Consider the following 21,310-nt stretch of genomic DNA (forward strand, 5'->3'; position numbering starts at 1 on the left):
TTTCTTTTTCTTATCTATCTTTTCTACAGTGAACATGTTACTCTTGTAATAACGGGGAAAGTTATGTTTTTAAGTGTTATCCACACCCAGTAAATGTGATTATACAATCTTTTAACTAAATCTTATTTTTCATCACCTAAAAACTAGGTTATAGATTGTGCATTCTGCAAGGAAAAATACATACATGTGTACATACATGCATACATAACTAGACACATACATACGTACAAAGAACCAGGTCAAACATCAAATACTGTATGAAGTCTTCTTCATAAAGTCTTATGAATTCCCTCTGAAGTCTCCTTGCATTATGATTTTATCTCACAGGCTTCTTAACCATCTTGAAATTTGTGTGCACTGCTCCACATAGTTTAATACTTGTTCTTTAATTGCTCCATTTCTGGAAATTTTACCTCTTCCACCAATAATTATTGAGGACTTACATGCTACACACAGTACTTTTTTCTGAGTGGGAGCCATTTGTTACATTTCCACTGCATCTCTGTTTTACCTACTCCAGCTCTGGCATAAAATCTGTTTAAAAAACACACAGTGATTGATTTTTTTCATCTGCTTTAAAACATTTGTGAGCACCCGCCATGCATCATAATTATGCTAACCACTAAAATGAAGCTTTGGAGAGATTTTTTAGTCCTGATAAAATAAAAAGAGCACTGTAGATTAGATTAGCACCAACTCTGTCATTAATAAGTTGTGTGACATAAAGTAAATCATTCAATCTTTCTTGAGCCTCCTTTTTTCTCTCATCTGTAACATGGGGGAATGAAAGTCGGACTAAATATTCTTAAGATTCCTTTTGGCTTTCAAAATTAAATAATGTACCTGGCATGACTAAATCTGAAACAATCTAACAATTTGGACACTTCTATGAAGCTGGGAAGAATATACTGCATATGGTGTCACAACAGGGTGTATCTGCTTTCTATGTCTCCACTCTGTCTTCATTTTGATGATTAGGCTATTTGTTCTCTGGGGTCTGATTCATGCCTGTGACTCACAGACCCTCGCACATAAGTAGGGCTCAGGAGATAACATCAGTTTTATCTCCTATGTTTTAAGAACAAAAACAAATGTCTAATATGCTACTTTTATAAATAAGCGCCATGGGAATTAAATATCCAGGAACTAGGAATGAGCCTAGATTTTATTTTTTGTGTCAAATAAAGAATTAAAGCTAAGAAAATATACTTTGTTATATCTACCTATGATTTATCTTCTTGAAAAGTTGACAGAAAAGAAACATCATGTCTTCTAAAGAGAAAAGAGAGACAGGGAGAGAGAATGGATGGTATAGTCTTAGAAATTATTTTGACAGAAGAAGAGCTATGCCTATTTGTACACGGAGGGAAAGAACTGAGGGAGAGTCAGAGATGGAAGATGCAGGTGAATGAATAGCTAGCTGGTGAAGCAAAGTGGCAAAATCAATGTGAGGGCAATGAGATCTGGACCACAGGTAAAGAGCTTCATCCTACCAGACAATGGTTTCTCCTAAAAAATAGACAAAAAGAAAGAACCAGAGGGTAAAGACCCAAAGATGAGTAAAGGAGAAAAAAAGGATGCTGAGACCTTGGGCATCTCAGGAAAGCAGCCAGGTCATCCTGAAAAAGAAAGAGCTTTGGTTGGTAAAAGGGGTCAGTCTTTGTAGCAGTGATGATAAGAAATTCTCACAGCAGCTGTGAGAATCCAGCTATTATAAAACAGCATGAGTCTGCAGTGGATATAGTCACCTTGGCCTTGCGACATTTTTGTAAAACCTGATGAACTGGAGTGACAGTGCATCCAGGATGCAATAAGCACATAGTTGAAATGATTTGTGGCCTGCCCCAGTGCTATACAGTCAATAGATACCAGAGGTCAAATGGGGAAGCATCCAAGAGCTCCAAGTCAGGTTAAAGACAGTAAGTCGGTTTGGTGCTGTCTCAGTGGAGGTGAGGAAGCAGGCTGCCAGGAGTCTCCAGAATTTTCAGCTACACTCAGGAATACATGTAGAATGCAAGGAGTGTGGTGGTTCCTAAGTGTTAGGCATGTCCCCAGATTTTTCAGGGATCATGGGCTGCACATCCTGTATCCACTGGGAGTATTGTAGGGTTGTTTATACATGGGGATAGGAATTATATAAACAGGTTTTAATTGTAGCTTCAAAGCTGACTAGCCAAGTGAGCTAACGGAAATATACCCAGCACATTTACATTTCAGTTTCCTCATCAATAAAATAAGAGTAATAAGAGTACTTACCTCAGGAGTCTTTGAAAATTAAACAAAATAATGTAAGTAAAATGCTGAACAATGTTCCTGAGACAAGGTAAGCACTCAAGAAATTATTGGTACTAACAACCAACAGTAAAGATATCAGAATGGGCTGGGGGTGGTGGTTCATGTCTGCAACTCCAGCACTTTGGGAGGCCGAGGTGGGAGGATCGCCTGACACCAGGAGTTCAAGACTAGTCTGGGAAACATAGAGAGACCTTATCTCTACAAAATTTTTTTTTAATAAAATAGCTCAGTGTGGTGCTATGCACTTGTAGTCTCAGCTAGTTGGGAGGCTGAGGCAGAAGGATCACGTAAACCTGGGAGGTTGAGGCTACAGTGAACCTTGATCATGTCACTGTACTCTAGCCTGGGCAACAGAGCAAGACCCTATCACGGAAGGAAAAAAAAAAAGATATCAGAATGACATACCATGATGAGAAATGGAAACGAATGAAAGGAATTTAGTGTTACTTTAAAATATGGGGGAAATATGTACGAAAGACATGGGCCAAGATCTTTTCTCTAGTGCAAATGATTAAAGTACCGATGTGAAATTTCTAAATGCGACCAAAGAAACATGTTTTTGTAAGCATAGATGCATAGAATAGTGGGGCTGAAAGACCCTAGAAATAATCTCATCTGATCCATTCATCTTACATATGAGGAAATGAAGGTTCAAATGTATTACGTAACTGGCACAAGATCCAATGGTACTGACTGGCCATGGCAGCACCGAAATAAAGATGTACTGACTTTTATCAAGTAAGCACTATCATCTGTACCTATATGTAATTTCAGTTCAACTATGCAACATTTAATGCTATAATTTAATAAGTACCCTCCATGTGAATGTTGGGAAATATGTGGTAAGGAGTTTATCAGAAAGTGGCAAAACCTAAATGTGATTTTTATGGTATAAAATAACATATTCTTAACTTCAGGGCACCTCTATATTGATACACAAATCACGTTTTACATTTGAATTGATATATGCTGTGGAAAGAGCCAAACTTGATTTTTAATGTAATTCTTTTAGGTGACTATTCTTTTGATAAACAATATTCATGGATAATTGTGTCAAAGTTGACTGGATAAGCCACTATTCTCAATCATTCATTTTGATAATCTAAGTGCATAAGGTAAAGTTTATGGGAAATAAATATTGCTTTATATCATTACAAATACTAGATATAAATATGTCAAGTATGTCATTAAGGAAAATAATACTTTTAGGCATCTCATAACATAGCTAGTATGGTGGGAATATAATTTATAAATGGATAAATTTCATATACTAGTTATCTGACATTTCTGTTTTTATTTTTCTACTAAAAATAAAAGAGGAAATCCCCTATCTATGAAATATGTCATGAGAGGTTTTTAAGTAGAAGGTTGAATATATAAACTAAGCATGGTGAGCATTTCTGAAAAAGTTATACCTAAATATAGGAACTCTGTTCAAAACAGTCAATGATTAGTAGAGACAGTCTCATTTTAAAGTATTATCATGCTCTCCTAGATCGTGGTGATATGTCTTAATTCTATGAAGCATCTAAACTTTACTAGATATGCTGAAGAATACATATAAGATGCCAGACCTTGGTCGCTGTCTGCCTATAGTGGGTAGAACCAGACAACTTAGCTCTGTTCCATGGCCTCAGAATTATCCCTCCCACTGATTTCCGTTTCCTTGAAGGCCTATGCAAGATATTGCTAATGACGTCAGTCAATTCCAAGACCAACGCTAGAATCAGCATTCCAAGCCCATCCCCCATTCTTTGTGAGATAATATGTATACTTGCATTTTGAAGTTTTATCTTGATAATGGCATTTTACTGATTTTTCAGAAAATAATCTCCAAAACTATCACTTGACTATATATCCAAGTTTATTTCTTTACGATCCCCAACTTGCCAAAACCTGGCAATTCCATTCTTTGTGCTGCTACCTTCTTTCAGGGTTGTTACCTATGATTTAGCTCCTAACTACATTAGTGTCTCCACAAATGTATCTTCAGTGAATTCTGCATCTTGTTGTCTGCTTAGTTTTTCTAAAGCAGGTGTTTACATACACACTTACAGACAACTGAGCACCAGCAAGTTCCTTCTTGAGAAACATATTTACACATCCAATTTCAACTACTTTTATTTGTTACATTAGAATGGAGACTTGGGTTTGTTGCTGCCATTTCAGTTGGTTGTTATGAAATATTAAGTTTAACAGATGTGGGGGAAGTGTATATAACAACTGGTAGAAGACACTAAATCCTCCTGAGTATTTGAGTTAATGGTACATTTTTATCAGGGTTAGTTTCTTGCTTTAATTAACAATGGACCTCTTTCTTTCTTTTTTTTTTTTTTCAATTTTATGAATTTATTTATTTATTTATTTATTTATTTGAGGCAAAGTTTCACTGTGTCACCCAGGCTGGAGTGCAGTGGCGTGATCTTGGTTCGCTACAACCTCCGCCTCCCAGGGTTCAAACTATTCTCCTGCTTCAGCCTCCTGAGTAACTGGGCTTATAGGCACCTATGACCGTGCCCAGCTAATTTTTTTGTATTTTTAGTAGAGATGGGGTTTTGTCATGTTGGCCAGGCTGGTCACAAACTCCTGACCTCAGGCGATCCACCCGTCTAGGTCTCCTAAAATGCTGGGATTACAGGCATGAGCCACCATGCCCAGCCCTCTTTCTTAATCACTACAAAATTACTAATGAACTGACTTCCCAATAGCTAAAAAATGAAATCATAGGATTAACAATGAAAGATCGTCTGGTCTTCAGGTACCTCAAAGGTACAAGCCTTTGACTATGGGGAAAACTGAGCTCAAAAGAGTTGAAATGGCAAGCCCTATAAGAAAAAAGTGATCAAAACAAGGCTAGAACCCAGATTTGACACAGACCAAAGTTCTTCTCTACCCACTTTCCAAATCCACCATCTGCAGTCATTCTTTTTCTGTATCCTTAATATTTTGCATCATCCCTGAAACATACTATAAAAAATCCAGTCTGTGTTAAAAGAAGATTCAACAAAGAGGTGGACTTCAAAAGGGTTGGCAGTGAAGGTTCACTGCTGGGGTTCTGCTCCAGTTACTAAGCAGCACCTGAGTTTGGTTCAGTTGGCTTTTTGTAAGGTTGGGGGTAGGAGGATTGGTCAGGCCAGAACTAGAACTCTTCATGTTGCTTGATTTTAAGTTCACAAGAAAGTGAACCATCAAGGGAATGTTCTGATGTATCCATGAACTGCAGCTAAGCCATTCAGAGTCTGCTTAAAATAAAGCTCTTCTGGGTTTTCTCAATAAAGAATTCTAAGAGTTGACACAGCAAGATTGCTTCTCACCAGGTTCTATTTTTAAATCCCAGCACCTCCAAAACTTCAATATTGATTTTCTGAGCCATCTTTGGTGAGTTTTTCTAACTTGCTAGAAAGATTGTTTAGTGTTTACACATTGTTAATTCAACCTGTTAAATGGGGAGAGGAAGAGAGGGTGGGAGGGAAGGAGGAAGGGAGGAAGGAAGGAGGAAGGAAGGAAAGGAGGAAGGAAGGAGGAAGGGAGGAAGGGAGGGAGGGAGGGAAATGAAGGGAGGGAGGGAGGAAAATATATCAGCTAATAACATTTAATGAGTGCTGTCAAATATGTCAAGCACTGTTCTAAGCAGTTTACATATATTAATTAATTTTTTTTCTTAACAACTCAAGGAGCTGGGTTTTGTAATTATTCCCAAATGAGGAAACTTAGGCACAGAGAGGTAAACAATCTGCTCAAAACCATACAACTAGTACATATCGGAGCTGGCTTTGAACGAAGCAACATGACCTCAGAAACTGAACTCTTACTTATTCCATTATATGTCTCAAGTTCTTGAGTTGAAAGTTTGTCTAAAAAAGTAATAAAGAGCTGTTGACCTTTTGATATTTTTTTCTTTTTATTTAATCAAATACGTATTTTTGCATTAGGTTATCTGAACTTTCAATGAAATGGAAATATGCTGGGGGCAGGAGACTGAACTGAAAAGAATCTAACCTTTAGTGTCAGAAAATCTTAAGTTCTAATTTTGCTCTGCCATTTATAGGTTGTGTGACCTTTGATATGATCCTGAAAAAAAATTACTAAATGTTTAGGACTTTCCATTTCCTCATTTGGAGACCAAGAAAAATACAAACAAACTCAAGGAATTATTCTGAGAGTTAAATGTGATAAAATATGCAAATTTTTCATTCTAGCACATAGCAAAACATCCTCCCCAAGGCAAATTTACTATAACAAATCACAATGTTTAGTGAATCATTCTCATTTTATTATTATTGCATAAACATAAAGTTGTATATATATTTTTAAAAAATCACACGAGATTGTTCCTATCAAAGTTAGTTATTATTATCATTATTATCTTATTAGGTATCAATATGTACATACACTATGTTGGGATCAATGTGCAAAGAGAGCCAGATCAATACCGTTAATATTCCTCCGCTAGCCAACTACGTCCTGCAGAAACATCCGCATTCAGCCAAATCTTACCAGCACAGCCCCTTAATGCTAAGCAGTTGAAGGGCCACCAGGAAGCCTAACTCACTGCTTTCACTCTGTGAACCTCCTTAGCCCTGGTGCTGCCTCCACAAGAGTGGACTGGAAGCCTGGGTCAGAAGCAGTTTCCTCATGTGCAACCAAAATGGGACTGAGGGGAAGCAGAAAGGCCCCCAGAGAGGTATTAATCAAGATCCATCTGGACCATTCAAATGGCATATTATTCTGAAGGTACTGGGTGGAGAGAGGCTTCAGGTGTGAAGCCAACAGGACCCAAACTAGGAAAATAAGGGGAAAAGGGGGTTTTAAGCTAAGGTGGGCTGGCTTTGCCTGGATTCTCAAGAGTTTTTAGATGGCTCCAGCAGCCTCAGATCAGGACAGGGAAGAAGTGATTAAAGGTGGTGATATCCAGCAGCTACTCAAAGCTAGTTTGAACCAGTCCTGGCAAGCAGAAGAGTGACCTTTTGACCTATCTGGTCACCTCTACATTTGAACACAGAGCTGGGGTGTAGATCAACAGCATATACAGAATGAGCTTTGGCTTCCAGCCTGGAAAAGGCTGCATTTTGGTTATTGTTCAGACCTGGAATTGTTCTGAAGCTTTTGCATATACCAGTCTATTTCTGTCTTAGTGACTGAGATGACCTTTCATGCTTGAATTGGATGAAGCCAAAGCTACCCTGGCCATGTACAGAGTTATGTTGTTATGCTAATCATGAAAAATAATAACAACAGACATTATTATATATTAGGCACTATTCTAGAGGCCTTGGAATAGATTGTTTCCTATAATCCTTATAAGAGGAAATGGGCTAGGAGAAAAGTCAGGAGCTGTGCCCAAACCCAAAAGGTGTCTCAATAGCCAGCCCTTGCTTTAATTGTACAAGAGCAGGAGTGCATAGTCTACATTGATAATAACCAAAAAGCTATTTTTTCCATCCAAAGATTAAAAAAAAAAAAAAAAAGAGCACAGGAACACAAGGTTAGCAGACCTGCATTTGATTTTGTGCTCAAGCACTTTATAGATAGACAAAGCACTTTTCCTCTCTTAAAATTCATTTCCTCAGTATAAATGGGGAGAAAAATAACCTACCTTCCTGGAATCGCCTGTGAAAATTAAAGGATATAACTCAAATATAAGTATTTGTAAGCTATTATCATTCATATTAATTCAGATATATACTAAGCAACATAGAGAGCTATTTATCATAAGGCTAATGAGATAATTTTTAGCATAGTCTATTATGGAATTTTCCATGAGAATCTAAAAAAGACAAATTGACTTTATAATTATTAGAGAAAAGTAAAAGAAAAATTAATTTTCCAAAGGCAAATTGTTCTACCAACTCAGAAAAAGTTTACATTATTTCTAGAATAGCAGTGGCTCAAACATTTGTCTCCATGCCTCTGTATCCTTCTGAAAATGATTGAATACCCCAAAGATCTTTTGTTTATGTGGATTATATCTGTTCGTGCTTACTGGATTATAAAAAAATGAAGAAAAGTTTTAACTATTTACTTATACAATCATTGAAAAATAGCAGTAACAAACTCATTACATGTACATACACACACACAATTTTTTTAAAAACCTCATTTCCAAAAAAAAAAAAATTCAGTGAGATGTATGACATTGTTTTATATTTTTGCAAATCTCTTTAATAAAAGAGCTTAATAGAAGAAAATTAGACTATCATATCTGCTTCTGCATTTAATCTTTTGCAGTAGCTTTTCCCATTGAAATATAGGAATAAAAAAATTTACACAAATATGTAGTTGAGAAAGGAAATAGTATTTTAAAAGCCTTTTTAAATAACTGTGGATATTCTTTCATACTACACCAAAACTTCAGAAATGTAATTTCTTGAGGTTTAGTAGCACTGTGAAATCTGAAGCCATATTAATAAATCTGGTACTTTTTATGTTAACATCTATTGGTCTCCCTTACACTTTGAATGGATCTTTAACTCATGTATGATTTTGGTAACGTTCTAGTGTTGGTCATTTGAAAAGTATTGGTTCACTGAGGTATTGGTTCATTGGTTCATATCTTCCAATGTTGCCATACTTCATTATACGATATCAAAAAACACTTCATGAATGTCATTACTGAGCTCATCAGAAACATCTTTATTGAGAAGCTATTGAGCTCACAGTGGCTGATTCAAGTTTCTAAATCTCTTTTTTTTTTTTTTTTTTTTTTTTTTTAAATTTATTTATTATTATTAAACTTCAAGTTGTAGGGTACATGTGCACAACGTGCAGGTTTGCTACATATGTATACTTGTGCCATGTTGGTGTGCTGCACCCATCAACTCGTCATTTACATCAGGTATAACTCCCAATGCAATCCCTCCCCCCTCCCCCCTCCCCATGATAGGCCCCGGTGTGTGATGTTCCCCTTCCCGAGTCCAAGTGATCTCATTGTTCAGTTCCCACCTACGAGTGAGAACATGCGGTGTTTGGTTTTCTGTTCTTGTGATAGTTTGCTAAGAATGATGGTTTCCAGCTGCATCCATGTCCCTACAAAGGACACAAACTCATCCTTTTTTATGGCTGCATAGTATTCCATGGTGTATATGTGCCACATTTTCTTAATCCAATCTGTCACTGATGGACATTTGGGTTGATTCCAAGTCTTTGCTATTGTGAATAGTGCTGCAATAAACATACGTGTGCATGTGTCCTTATAGCAGCATAATTTATAATCCTTTGGGTATATACCCAGTAATGGGATGGCTGGGTCATATGGTACATCTAGTTCTAGATCCTTGAGGAATCGCCATACTGTTTTCCATAATGGTTGAACTAGTTTACAATCCCACCAACAGTGTAAAAGTGTTCCTATTTCTCCACATCCTCTCCAGCACCTGTTGTTTCCTGACTTTTTAATGATCGCCATTCTAACTGGTGTGAGATGGTATCTCATTGTGGTTTTGATTTGCATTTCTCTGATGGCCAGTGATGATGAGCATTTTTTCATGTGTCTGTTGGCTGTATGAATGTCTTCTTTTGAGAAATGTCTGTTCATATCCTTTGCCCACTTTTGAATGGGGTTGTTTGTTTTTTTCTTGTAAATTTGTTTGAGTTCTTTGTAGGTTCTGGATATTAGCCCTTTGTCAGATGAGTAGATTGCAAAAATTTTCTCCCATTCTGTAGGTTGCCTGCTCACTCTGATGGTAGTTTCTTTTGCTGTGCAGAAGCTCTTTAGTTTGATGAGATCCCATTTGTCAATTTTGGCTTTTGTTGCCGTTGCTTTTGGTGTTTTAGACATGAAGTCTTTGCCCATGCCTATGTCCTGAATGGTACTACCTAGGTTTTCCTCTAGGATTTTTATGGTATTAGGTCTAACATTTAAGTCTCTAATCCATCTTGAATTAATTTTCGTATAAGGAGTAAGGAAAGGATCCAGTTTCAGCTTTCTACTTATGGCTAGCCAGTTTTCCCAGCACCATTTATTAAATAGGGAATCCTTTCCCCATTTCTTGTTTCTCTCAGGTTTGTCAAAGATCAGATGGCTGTAGATGTGTGGTATTATTTCTGAGGACTCTGTTCTGTTCCATTGGTCTATATCTCTGTTTTGGTACCAGTACCATGCTGTTTTGGTTACTGTAGCCTTGTAGTATAGTTTGAAGTCAGGTAGCGTGATGCCTCCAGCTTTGTTCTTTTGACTTAGGATTGTCTTGGAGATGCGGGCTCTTTTTTGGTTCCATATGAACTTTAAAGCAGTTTTTTCCAATTCTGTGAAGAAGCTCATTGGTAGCTTGATGGGGATGGCATTGAATCTATAAATTACCTTGGGCAGTATGGCCATTTTCACGATATTGATTCTTCCTATCCATGAGCATGGTATGTTCTTCCATTTGTTTGTGTCCTCTTTGATTTCACTGAGCAGTGGTTTGTAGTTCTCCTTGAAGAGGTCCTTTACATCCCTTGTAAGTTGGATTCCTAGGTATTTTATTCTCTTTGAAGCAATTGTGAATGGAAGTTCATTCCTGATTTGGCTCTCTGTTTGACTGTCACTGGTGTATAAGAATGCTTGTGATTTTTGCACATTAATTTTGTATCCTGAGACTTTGCTGAAGTTGCTGATCAGCTTAAGGAGATTTTGGGCTGAGACAATGGGGTTTTCTAAATATACAATCATGTCGTCTGCAAATAGGGACAATTTGACTTCTTCTTTTCCTAACTGAATCCCCTTGATTTCTTTCTCTTGCCTGATTGCCCTAGCCAGAACTTCCAACACTATGTTGAATAGGAGTGGTGAGAGAGGGCATCCCTGTCTTGTGCCAGTTTTCAAAGGGAATTTTTCCAGTTTTTTCCCATTCAGTATGATATTGGCTGTGGGTTTGTCATAAATAGCTCTTATGATTTTGAGGTACGTTCCATCAATACCGAATTTATTGAGCGTTTTTAGCATGAAGGGCTGTTGAATTTTGTCAAAAGCCTTTTCTGCATCTATTGAGATAATCATGTGGTTCTTGTCTTTGGTTCTGTTTATATGCTGGATTATGTTTATTGATTTGCGAATGTTGAACCAGCCTTGCATCCCAGGGATGAAGCCCACTTGATCATGGTGGATAAGCTTTTTGATGTGCTGCTGAATCCGGTTTGCCAGTATTTTATTGAGGATTTTTGCATCGATGTTCATCAGGGATATTGGTCTAAAATTCTCTTTTTTTGTTGTGTCTCTGCCAGGCTTTGGTATCAGGATGATGTTGGCCTCATAAAATGAGTTAGGGAGGATTCCCTCTTTTTCTATTGATTGGAATAGTTTCAGAAGGAATGGTACCAGCTCCTCCTTGTACCTCTGGTAGAATTCAGCTGTGAATCCATCTGGTCCTGGAGTTTTTTTGGTTGGTAGGCTATTAATTATTGCCTCAATTTCAGAGCCTACTATTGGTCTATTCAGGGATTCAACTTCTTCCTGGTTTAGTCTTGGAAGAGTGTAAGTGTCCAGGAAATTATCCATTTCTTCTAGATTTTCCAGTTTATTTGCGTAGAGGTGTTTATAATATTCTCTGATGGTAGTTTGTATTTCTGTGGGGTCGGTGGTGATATCCCCTTTATCGTTTTTAATTGCGTCGATTTGATTCTTCTCTCTTTTCTTCTTTATTAGTCTTGCTAGTGGTCTGTCAATTTTGTTGATCTTTTCAAAAAACCAACTCCTGGATTCATTGATTTTTTGGAGGGTTTTTTGTGTCTCTATCTCCTTCAGTTCTGCTCTGATCTTAGTTATTTCTTGCCTTCTGCTAGCTTTCGAATGTGTTTGCTCTTGCTTCTCTAGTTCTTTTAATTGCGATGTTAGAGTGTCAATTTTAGATCTTTCCTGCTTTCTCTTGTGGGCATTTAGTGCTATAAATTTCCCTCTACACACTGCTTTAAATGTGTCCCAGAGATTCTGGTATGTTGTATCTTTGTTCTCATTGGTTTCAAAGAACATCTTTATTTCTGCCTTCATTTCGTTATGTACCCAGTAGTCATTCAGGAGCAGGTTGTTCAGTTTCCATGTAGTTGAGTGGTTTTGATTGAGTTTCTTAGTCCTGAGTTCTAATTTGATTGCACTGTGGTCTGAGAGACAGTTTGTTATAATTTCTGTTCTTGTACATTTGCTGAGGAGTGCTTTACTTCCAATTACGTGGTCAATTTTGGAGTAAGTACGATGTGGTGCTGAGAAGAATGTATATTCTGTTGATTTGGGGTGGAGAGTTCTATAGATGTCTATTAGGTCTGCTTGCTGCAGAGATGAGTTCAATTCCTGGATATCCTTGTTAACTTTCTGTCTCGTTGATCTGTCTAATGTTGACAGTGGAGTGTTGAAGTCTCCCATTATTATTGTATGGGAGTCTAAGTCTCTTTGTAAGTCTCTAAGGACTTGCTTTATGAATCTGGGTGCTCCTGTATTGGGTGCATATATATTTAGGATAGTTAGTTCTTCCTGTTGAATTGATCCCTTTACCATTATGTAATGGCCTTCTTTGTCTCTTTTGATCTTTGATGGTTTAAAGTCTGTTTTATCAGAGACTAGTATTGCAACCCCCGCTTTTTTGTGTTCTCCATTTGCTTGGTAAATCTTCCTCCATCCCTTTATTTTGAGCCTATGTATGTCTCTGCGTGTGAGATGGGTCTCCTGAATACAGCAGACTGATGGATCTTGACTCTTTATCCAGTTTGCCAGTCTGTGTCTTTTAATTGGAGCATTTAGTCCATTTACATTTAAGGTTAAGATTGTTATGTGTGAACTTGATCCTGCCATTATGATATTAACTGGTTATTTTGCTCGTTAGTTGATGCAGTTTCTTCCTAGCCTTGATGGTCTTTACATTTTGGCATGTTTTTGCAATGGCTGGTACCGGTTGTTCCTTTCCATGTTTAGTGCTTCCTTCAGGGTCTCTTGTAAGGCAGGCCTAGTGGTGACAAAATCTCTAAGCATTTGCTTATCTGTAAAGGATTTTATTTCTCCTTCACTTATGAAACTTAGTTTGGCTGGATATAAAATTCTGGGTTTAAAATTCTTTTCTTTAAGAATGTTGAATATTGGCCCCCACTCTCTTCTGGCTTGAAGAGTTTCTGCCGAGAGATCTGCTGTTAGTCTGATGGGCTTCCCTTTGTGAGTAACCCGACCTTTCTCTCTGGCTGCCCTTAAGATTTTTTCCTTCATTTCAACTTTGGTGAATCTGGCAATTATGTGTCTTGGAGTTGCTCTTCTCGAGGAGTATCTTTGTGGCGTTCTCTGTATTTCCTGGATTTGAATGTTGGCCTGCCCTACTAGGTTGGGGAAGTTCTCCTGGATGATATCCTGAAGAGTGTTTTCCAACTTGGTTCCATTTTCCCCCTCACTTTCAGGCACCCCAATCAGACGTAGATTTGGTCTTTTTACATAATCCCATACTTCTTGCAGGCTTTGTTCATTTCTTTTTCTTCTTTTTTCTTTTGGTTTCTCTTCTCGCTTCATTTCATTCATTTGATCCTCCATCGCTGACATTCTTTCTTCCAGTTGATCGAGACGGTTACTGAAGCTTGTGCATTTGTCACGTATTTCTCGTGCCATGGTTTTCGTCTCTTTCATTTCGTTTGTGAGCTTCTCTGCATTAATTACTCTAGCCATCAATTCTTCCACTTTTTTTTCAAGATTTTTAGTTTCTTTGCGCTGGGTACGTAATTCCTCCTTTAGCTCTGAGAAATTTGATGGACTGAAGCCTTCTTCTCTCATCTCGTCGAAGTCATTCTCCGTCCAGCTTTGATCCGTTGCTGGCGATGAGCTGCACTCCTTTGCCGGGGGAGATGTGCTCTTATTTTTTGAATTTCCAGCTTTTCTGCCCTGCTTTTTCCCCATCTTTGTGGTTTTATCTGCCTCTGGTCTTTGATGATGGTGATGTACTGATGGGGTTTTGGTGTAGGTGTCCTTCCTGTTTGATAGCTTTCCTTCTAACAGTCAGGATCCTCAGCTGTAGGTTGTAGCTGTAGGAGATTGCTTGAGGTCCACTCCAGACCCTGTTTGCCTGGGTATCAGCAGCAGAGGCTGCAGAAGATAGAATATTTCTGAACAGCGAGTGTACCTGTCTGATTCTTGCTTTGGAATCTTCCTCTCAGGGGTGTACTCCACCCTGTGAGGTGTGGTGTGTCAGACTGCCCCTAGTGGGGGATGTCTCCCAGTTAGGCTACTCAGGGGTCAGGGACCCACTTGAGCAGGGAGTCTGTCCCTTCTCAGATCTCAACCTCCGTGTTGGGAGATCCACTGCTCTCTTCAAAGCTGTCAGACAGAGTCGTTTGCGTCTGCAGAGCTGCTGCGTTTGTTATTATTTACTGTGCCCTGTCCCCAGAGGTGGAGTCTACAGAGACAGGCAGGTTTCCTTGAGCTGCTGTGAGCTCCACCCAGTTCGAGCTTCCCAGCAGCTTTGTTTACCTACTTAAGCCTCAGCAATGGCGGGCGCCCCTCCCCCAGCCTCGCTGCTGCCTTGCCGGTAGATCACAGACTGCTGTGCTAGCAATGAGGGAGGCTCCGTGGGTGTGGGCCACTCCCGGCCAGGTGTGGGATATGATCTCCTGGTGTGCCTGTCTGCTTAAAGCGCAGTATTGGGGTGGGAGTTACCCGATTTTCCAGGTGTTGTGTGTCTCAGTTCCCCTGGCTAGGAAAAGGGATTCCCTTCCCCCTTGCGCTTTCCAGGTGAGGCAATGCCTCGCCCTGCTTCAGCTCTCGCTGGTCGGGCTGCAGCAGCTGACCAGCACCGATCGTCTGGCACTCCCCAGTGAGATGAACCCAGTACCTCAGTTGAAAATGCAGAAATCGCCGGTCTTCTGTGTCGCTCGCGCCGGGAGTTGGAGACTGGAGCTGTTCCTATTCGGCCATCTTGCTCCGCCCCTTAAGTTTCTAAATCTCTAATTTTCATTCATATATTTAATTCTGGCAACAAACACTATTGATTTTTTTCTTTGAAATTAATGACTGTTTTCATTCATTTTCAGGAAAAATAAAAGCCAGGGTCCTAAGTTTGAGTAATTGTAGCTTGTCATACTTTTAAGTAAAAATGGTGGGTGTTTTTTTTTTAAGTGGCTAATTTATTTCCCAGCTAGTATCATTTGGTGCCACCCTCTTGATTCATGCCAAGGTGCTAACAAGATTGCTTTTATACCACCAATGCAAATTTCAACACAATGAAAATGACAAATACTTTCTTAGTACTATTAAGAAAATAGTTTTCACTTCACAGTTCCCTTCAAAGTTTCTGAAGAACCATCAGGGTTCTGCAGACAATACTTACGTGCTATTGTCTCTTAAGTGTTAAGTAGATTCTTTATTCTGATGGTTTCTAGGATTTCCTGAATTTTCTTAATAAAAATTGTTCATTTAAAGTAGATTTGGATGTGTAAGGTGGATATGAATATGTGTATTAACGTGAAAAGGTAGTCACAATATATTTTTATTAAAAAGTAGCATTTATACGATAGTCATGTTCATGTCATTAAATACATATGTACACATTAGAATATTTACATATAAATATATATATTTATGCATGCATACATGTATCTATGTATAAATATAGATTGAAAGTAGTTATACAACTTTTTTGTAATAGCATCAGCAAGAAACAGTAAGGGGGATTAAGAGTAGTGAAAATATTTTCCTTTTTGTTATAAAGCAAATGCTTTTATTCAAAAAAATTTACTAAATACCTACAATGTGATAGGTACACTTGTATACATGATTAAGATTTTTAGTGTTTTTTATAAAAAGAAAAATGATACTTTGATCATTTAAAAAGGCCATTTGGGACATGGTACCATCCACAGCAATGTAGCTGTTCCTTACTAAAGCCTTGCTTCATCTCTCCTTAAAATCCCCACACTCACCTACCCAGGACAATTTTATAAAAATGCAGTTTGTAAAAGACTTTTTGTTAAACCCTGTATCTACTTCTAAAGATGCACTTCTAATCCTTAAGTGTCAGTCATTCTTCTGTCTCTCAGTATATTATCAATACATTTTTCACTGTGGGATATTAATCAGAGATTGCAAGAAGAGTCATCAAAGGAACCCTTACAGTGCTCTCAAGTTAATACTAGCTTCATGCTCCTCATCACTGAAATTTTTCTGGTCTGCATTGTTCAAGAAATCTTTCCCATTGTCTCTCTAAAATTTTGTGGCAACTTCCCTAATTGAAGCACCTAGGATTTGGGATTTGATTTCTATAAAAGAAAGATAAGAAAGATGCAAAGATTAAAAGTGCAGATGGAAGAAGGTGGTCAGTAGTCATCTATATTCACTGGGATACTGTGATCTTGTAGAAATAAGTCAATTCTGTAACTCTGAGGTGTGCTTACATGTAACTGAATATACTTCAATATTTTGCCTGTAACACGTTATTATTTTTAAATATCAAGAACAAGTGTCTCACTAAGAAGCAAGAATCAAATTTTGAGTAAGAGGATAACACTGAGTAAGAGGATTACAAAATTTGAGTAAGAGGATAAACATGATCAAGTATTCCTTACTCTACCTTACCTTGCCAATCTTTCCCCATTATAAGGTTTTATCCTCTGATACATTAAAAACAAGTGAAATGCAAGGGAATCAACTAGTTTTTTAAACATACTTTAAATATGTCATCTCAATTCTTTTAAAAACACATTAGGTTTGATGATATCCTCAAATACATTTAAGTAAATATATTTCTTTTCAATATTTTATATTCCCTGGGCAGTTAGTTTTTAGATTTGCATAAACAGTTCCCGTTGTTGCTGTCTAAAAACACACAATAAATCCTGTTAGACGCTTTAGGCACTGAACAATTTCACATTGTATCTTTTTAAACAGACTCCCTTTGTTTTTTGTTTTTTTTTTTTTTCAAATAGCAAGAAACAACAAGAATAGTTTAGATACTGCTTACAGAATGGAAAAATATGTATCCTTCAGTAAGCACAACATTTTTTCCTGTTAGCCAAAGGTTTTTTTCTCTCTTTCTCTCATTGTTTCATTGAATATTTTTAAAAATAATTTTTCATATTACTAAGTTAAGTGTCTAGGATGTGTCTGTTGTAGGCTCATACTCTGCTAATTTAATTCTTGACTACAGAAAAATATAGATGCTTTTATCACCTAGAGAAGCTGGTGTTGAAAAAGTAATCTCATAATATACCAACTGATGAATGAAGCATGTCATTATAAAATTGGTGTGTGGTTAGCTATCTCTGTCAACCAGTGTCTAAACAGGCTCCAGGCTGTCATGCACTGACCATTTCAATGGCTCTCAGCTTCTCTCCTTGACTCCAGCCTTCCTTCCTCCAATCCATTCCTCACCCTTTAGCCAGAGTGGGCTTCTTACAGCCCATATCTGATAATGTCACTCTCTTGCTTAAAACCCCGCAATGGCTCTACGTTGCTCTTAACATAAAGAACAAAGACCTTCATGTGATTTTCAAGACTTGGCCTTCCTCTCCAGCCTCATCTGGCATCAACCCCCATAACCCTGGGCAACTCTGTCCCAGCCACCCCATCCTCCTCATCAGCAGTAATATTTTTCATATCAAGCAAGGCATTAGTTGGTGTTTGTGATAAAGTGGTGAATATGATTTGGATGTGGCTGTACATCCTTGAGACTCTGCTGTTTTAATTTTTTTAGAGTCTCACTCTGTTGCCGAGGCTAGAGTACAGTGGTGCGATCTTGGCTCACTGCAACCTCCACCTCTGGGGTTCAAGCAGTTATCCTGCCTCAGTCTCCCGAGTAGCTGGGATTACAGGTGCCCACCACTAGGCCTGGCTAATTTTTGTATTTTTAGTAGAGACAGGGTTTCACCATGTTGGCCAGGCTGGTCTCAAACTCCTGACCTCGGGCAATCTGCCCACCTCGGCCTCCCAAAGTGCTGGGATTACAGGTATGATCCACCGCTCCCGGCCAACTCTGCTGTTTTAATTTCTTAACTGATTGTCACATTTCCAGTGGATGAACCACCTGTCTGTGGCCCCAGATCTTTCTTGTTCCTACATATCTTGTAGCTTAGAAGAGTATAGAATTCTTTATTCATGAAGAATATGGATAGGAGCCTCAAGCACGCCTACCCTCTAGAAATTGTCACGTCTTATCTGTAATGTTGTTATAGTGAATATATAAGCCATTGGAGAAAAAGGGTGAGCAAAAGAAGCCATAAGGAAACTGATCGAGAAATGACAAGAACTGTGATGTTAACTTAGGATGCCTGCAGTTATCAAGGCCATGGAAGAGAATCTAGGGGTGAGAGGAATGAGTTATACCTCCAGGAAGTGTTTTCACTCTCAGGAACAGGAAAGATTTATTCTAAGCTGTCATGACTGTGTATAGATCCATATAAAATCTAAAAAATAATAATAATAACCCTCAAAAGTCATTTGAGCCATAATAGAAATGCTGATTATAAGTCATTCAGTCACATACCTATAGCTTAAAAATAAATAACTTCCTGCATGAATTTTATGGCTGAAGCACTAACGTTGGATTGATTCTTGTCAGAAACAAAATTTCATAGGCAAATTTTTCTCAAGCATGTGTCAGAGTGTCCAAAAAAATATGCTAGTCTAAAGAAGGTATGAACATCGAGGGAAAATATAGTTAGGATACAGAATGCCTATAGAAGCAGCTGGTTTTTTTCTTTCTTCTGTATTAAAGAGATCACATTTTAGTTTGCAAGGTCATAAAATCATGACGTCCAGATCAGTTGTTAAAAGGAAGTCAATGGCAGGTGTGGGATGCCAGGTGTACTGGCTGCCAGTGAGAAGGAAGAGGAGTCGCTGGAAAAGCCAATGATAAGTACACCTGTGTTTGAGATTGCTGTAACAAGGTTTCATCCCCATCTAATAGGGTCAATGCATACGAAAATAAAAAATAATGTCAGCTGGGATCAGAAGCAGAACATTAAGCAGTAGATTTTCACTTAAAATAGATTATTTGTTATTTTTCTCAGACTGCAGAGAATACACAATTTACCCTTTTCCTGTTGGGGATGGGAGAGATTATTGTAGGATAGAAGTATTCCCTTGCCACTGGGATCCAAGATAATAAGTCAATTCTCTCAGACTCTGTACCATCTTACACCAACAACCATTCCAGTCCTGTTGTGTGGGGAATGACAGGGTTAAAACCACCAAAAAGGAGTGCTTGCTAGTTTCATCTTGTTTTGGAAACAGCACCCAGACTGCATAATGCCAAGAGATTATTAGATTAAAATACATAATTTTTCAATCATCATTATCTTTCGCCCACAGAAAACAATTTTTACATATTAGTCACTGCATCCTATGATGACATTCATAGCTCTAGAGACAAGTGTATAGGGAATGAGACAAGAACATGCCAGCTGAAAGAAAAACTGGACTCAATTTTCTGTTTAAAAGAACATTATCTTTGTTTGTTTGTTTTTTTCAATTTGAAGTTGGTTTCGAGGGTGAAGGAGGATTAAAATGAATTTACTTATTGTCCTCCAAGTAGTGTGGAACATTGCTGAATCTGACATAATTGAAATTTCAAGTTGAATTTTTGTTTTCTGCCTACTTGATCTCAATACGCCAGCCAACTACTGTCCCTTAAAGCAAATGTAAGCCCTCTGATAAGTCACTTGCCACTTTTGTTGCAGGTACCAGAGGTGAATACGTACTATATAGCCCAGAGTATAGTGAGGTTGTTTGCTGTTTTTCATAAATGCAGGAGACATTGATGATCAAAGGACGTAAAATTGAGGACGTGGTAATTAACATCATCTTGAACTGCCTATCATTCCATGGATTTATCCCAGAAATTTGAGTTGTTTGATCACTAGCTTTTGACTGAGAGCTATAAAAATCCCAACCCTTTGATCAGAAATCGTTCCTCCGGATCCTAGTGATAGGACCTACACAACACTTAATGGTGGGAATGTAGTTCACTGATTTGCTTTCCAAATAAAGGCAAAGATTTCCAGTAAAACAACTTCTAAACTTTAGTGCTCTGATCTTGGAAACTTTTTGAAACAATAGTCTTGCTTTTCTGAGTTTTTAAAAGTAAATTAGATAAAATAAAACTTGAAGGAAAGAATGTGTAGAAATGTAATAGTGTATATACTTTAAAAATATATCAAGTGGATGAAAAATTCGGGGGAAAAGCAAGTATAATAAAAGTTAGTAGAATCTAGGTAGTTGAGTACACAGGGTCTCTCTAAAAATTATTTTAACTTTGCAGTGTGTTTGAAACTTTCATGATAAAATACTAGAAAAGATATATTAAATGTACATACCTAAAGTTGAATTTGTAGATTTAAGAAAATGTCACTGGACAATGATGTAAGATTACGTAGTCTTAATAGATATTTATGTTGGAACATTCTTACTTTTTGAAATCTTGGAAAATGGAAAATATTTTCAAGATGCTTTATAAACTCTTCAGGCTATTAATGTACAGACCAAAAGCCACCCTAAAGGTAGAAAAACCAGCATTAAGAGGGAACTGCCAGGCTGTAGTATTGTGATTCCCTGCCATCTTATTATCCAACTAGTTAGTAACTGGAATATCTATTTTCCAATTAGATTTAACCTTAAAATCCAAAAAATTACTAAATGTCTGGGCTTATGCATATGGCAAAACACAGTTTAAAATTCTGCAACATACTTATTGTCCTTATATTTCTTTTCTCACCCAACAACATACATTCAGGACTGAGTCTGATTGCCATATGTTTTGTCTATCCATGCTTGACCCAAAACTAAAACAGTGTACTCTGTGGCCACTGTCTTTTACCGTAACATGATCACAGTTAGAGAGGGGAAAAAAAAGCCCATGAGTGTCTTTTAAAAAGACAAGACAAAAATTGTTCTTTAAAAAATGACAGACTTGACCAGCCCCTCTGTAGATGATTCTCTGTAAAAATAATAATTTCCCTTCAGAAAGTTGATCTCACCTATACCTAAGAAAAATTAAAAATCTGAAAATTGCACTTTTAATTGGTAAGGCAATTACTCTCTATTCAAAAGTCATATTCGAGCTTACTTCCTTGAAAGGCAAACACT

General features: G+C 37.8%; 1 protein-coding gene across 4 annotated transcripts in view; it reads left to right on the forward strand.

The window, feature by feature from the left end:
- The window catches only part of PEX5L (peroxisomal biogenesis factor 5 like), a 249,398-nt gene that overhangs the window by 37,679 nt on the left and 190,409 nt on the right, over window positions 1-21,310 (forward strand). The gene's annotated exons all lie outside the window — the stretch shown is intronic.

Source organism: Chlorocebus sabaeus, chromosome 15 (assembly GCF_047675955.1).
Source record: "Chlorocebus sabaeus isolate Y175 chromosome 15, mChlSab1.0.hap1, whole genome shotgun sequence".
Taxonomy (NCBI): Eukaryota; Metazoa; Chordata; class Mammalia; order Primates; family Cercopithecidae; genus Chlorocebus; species Chlorocebus sabaeus.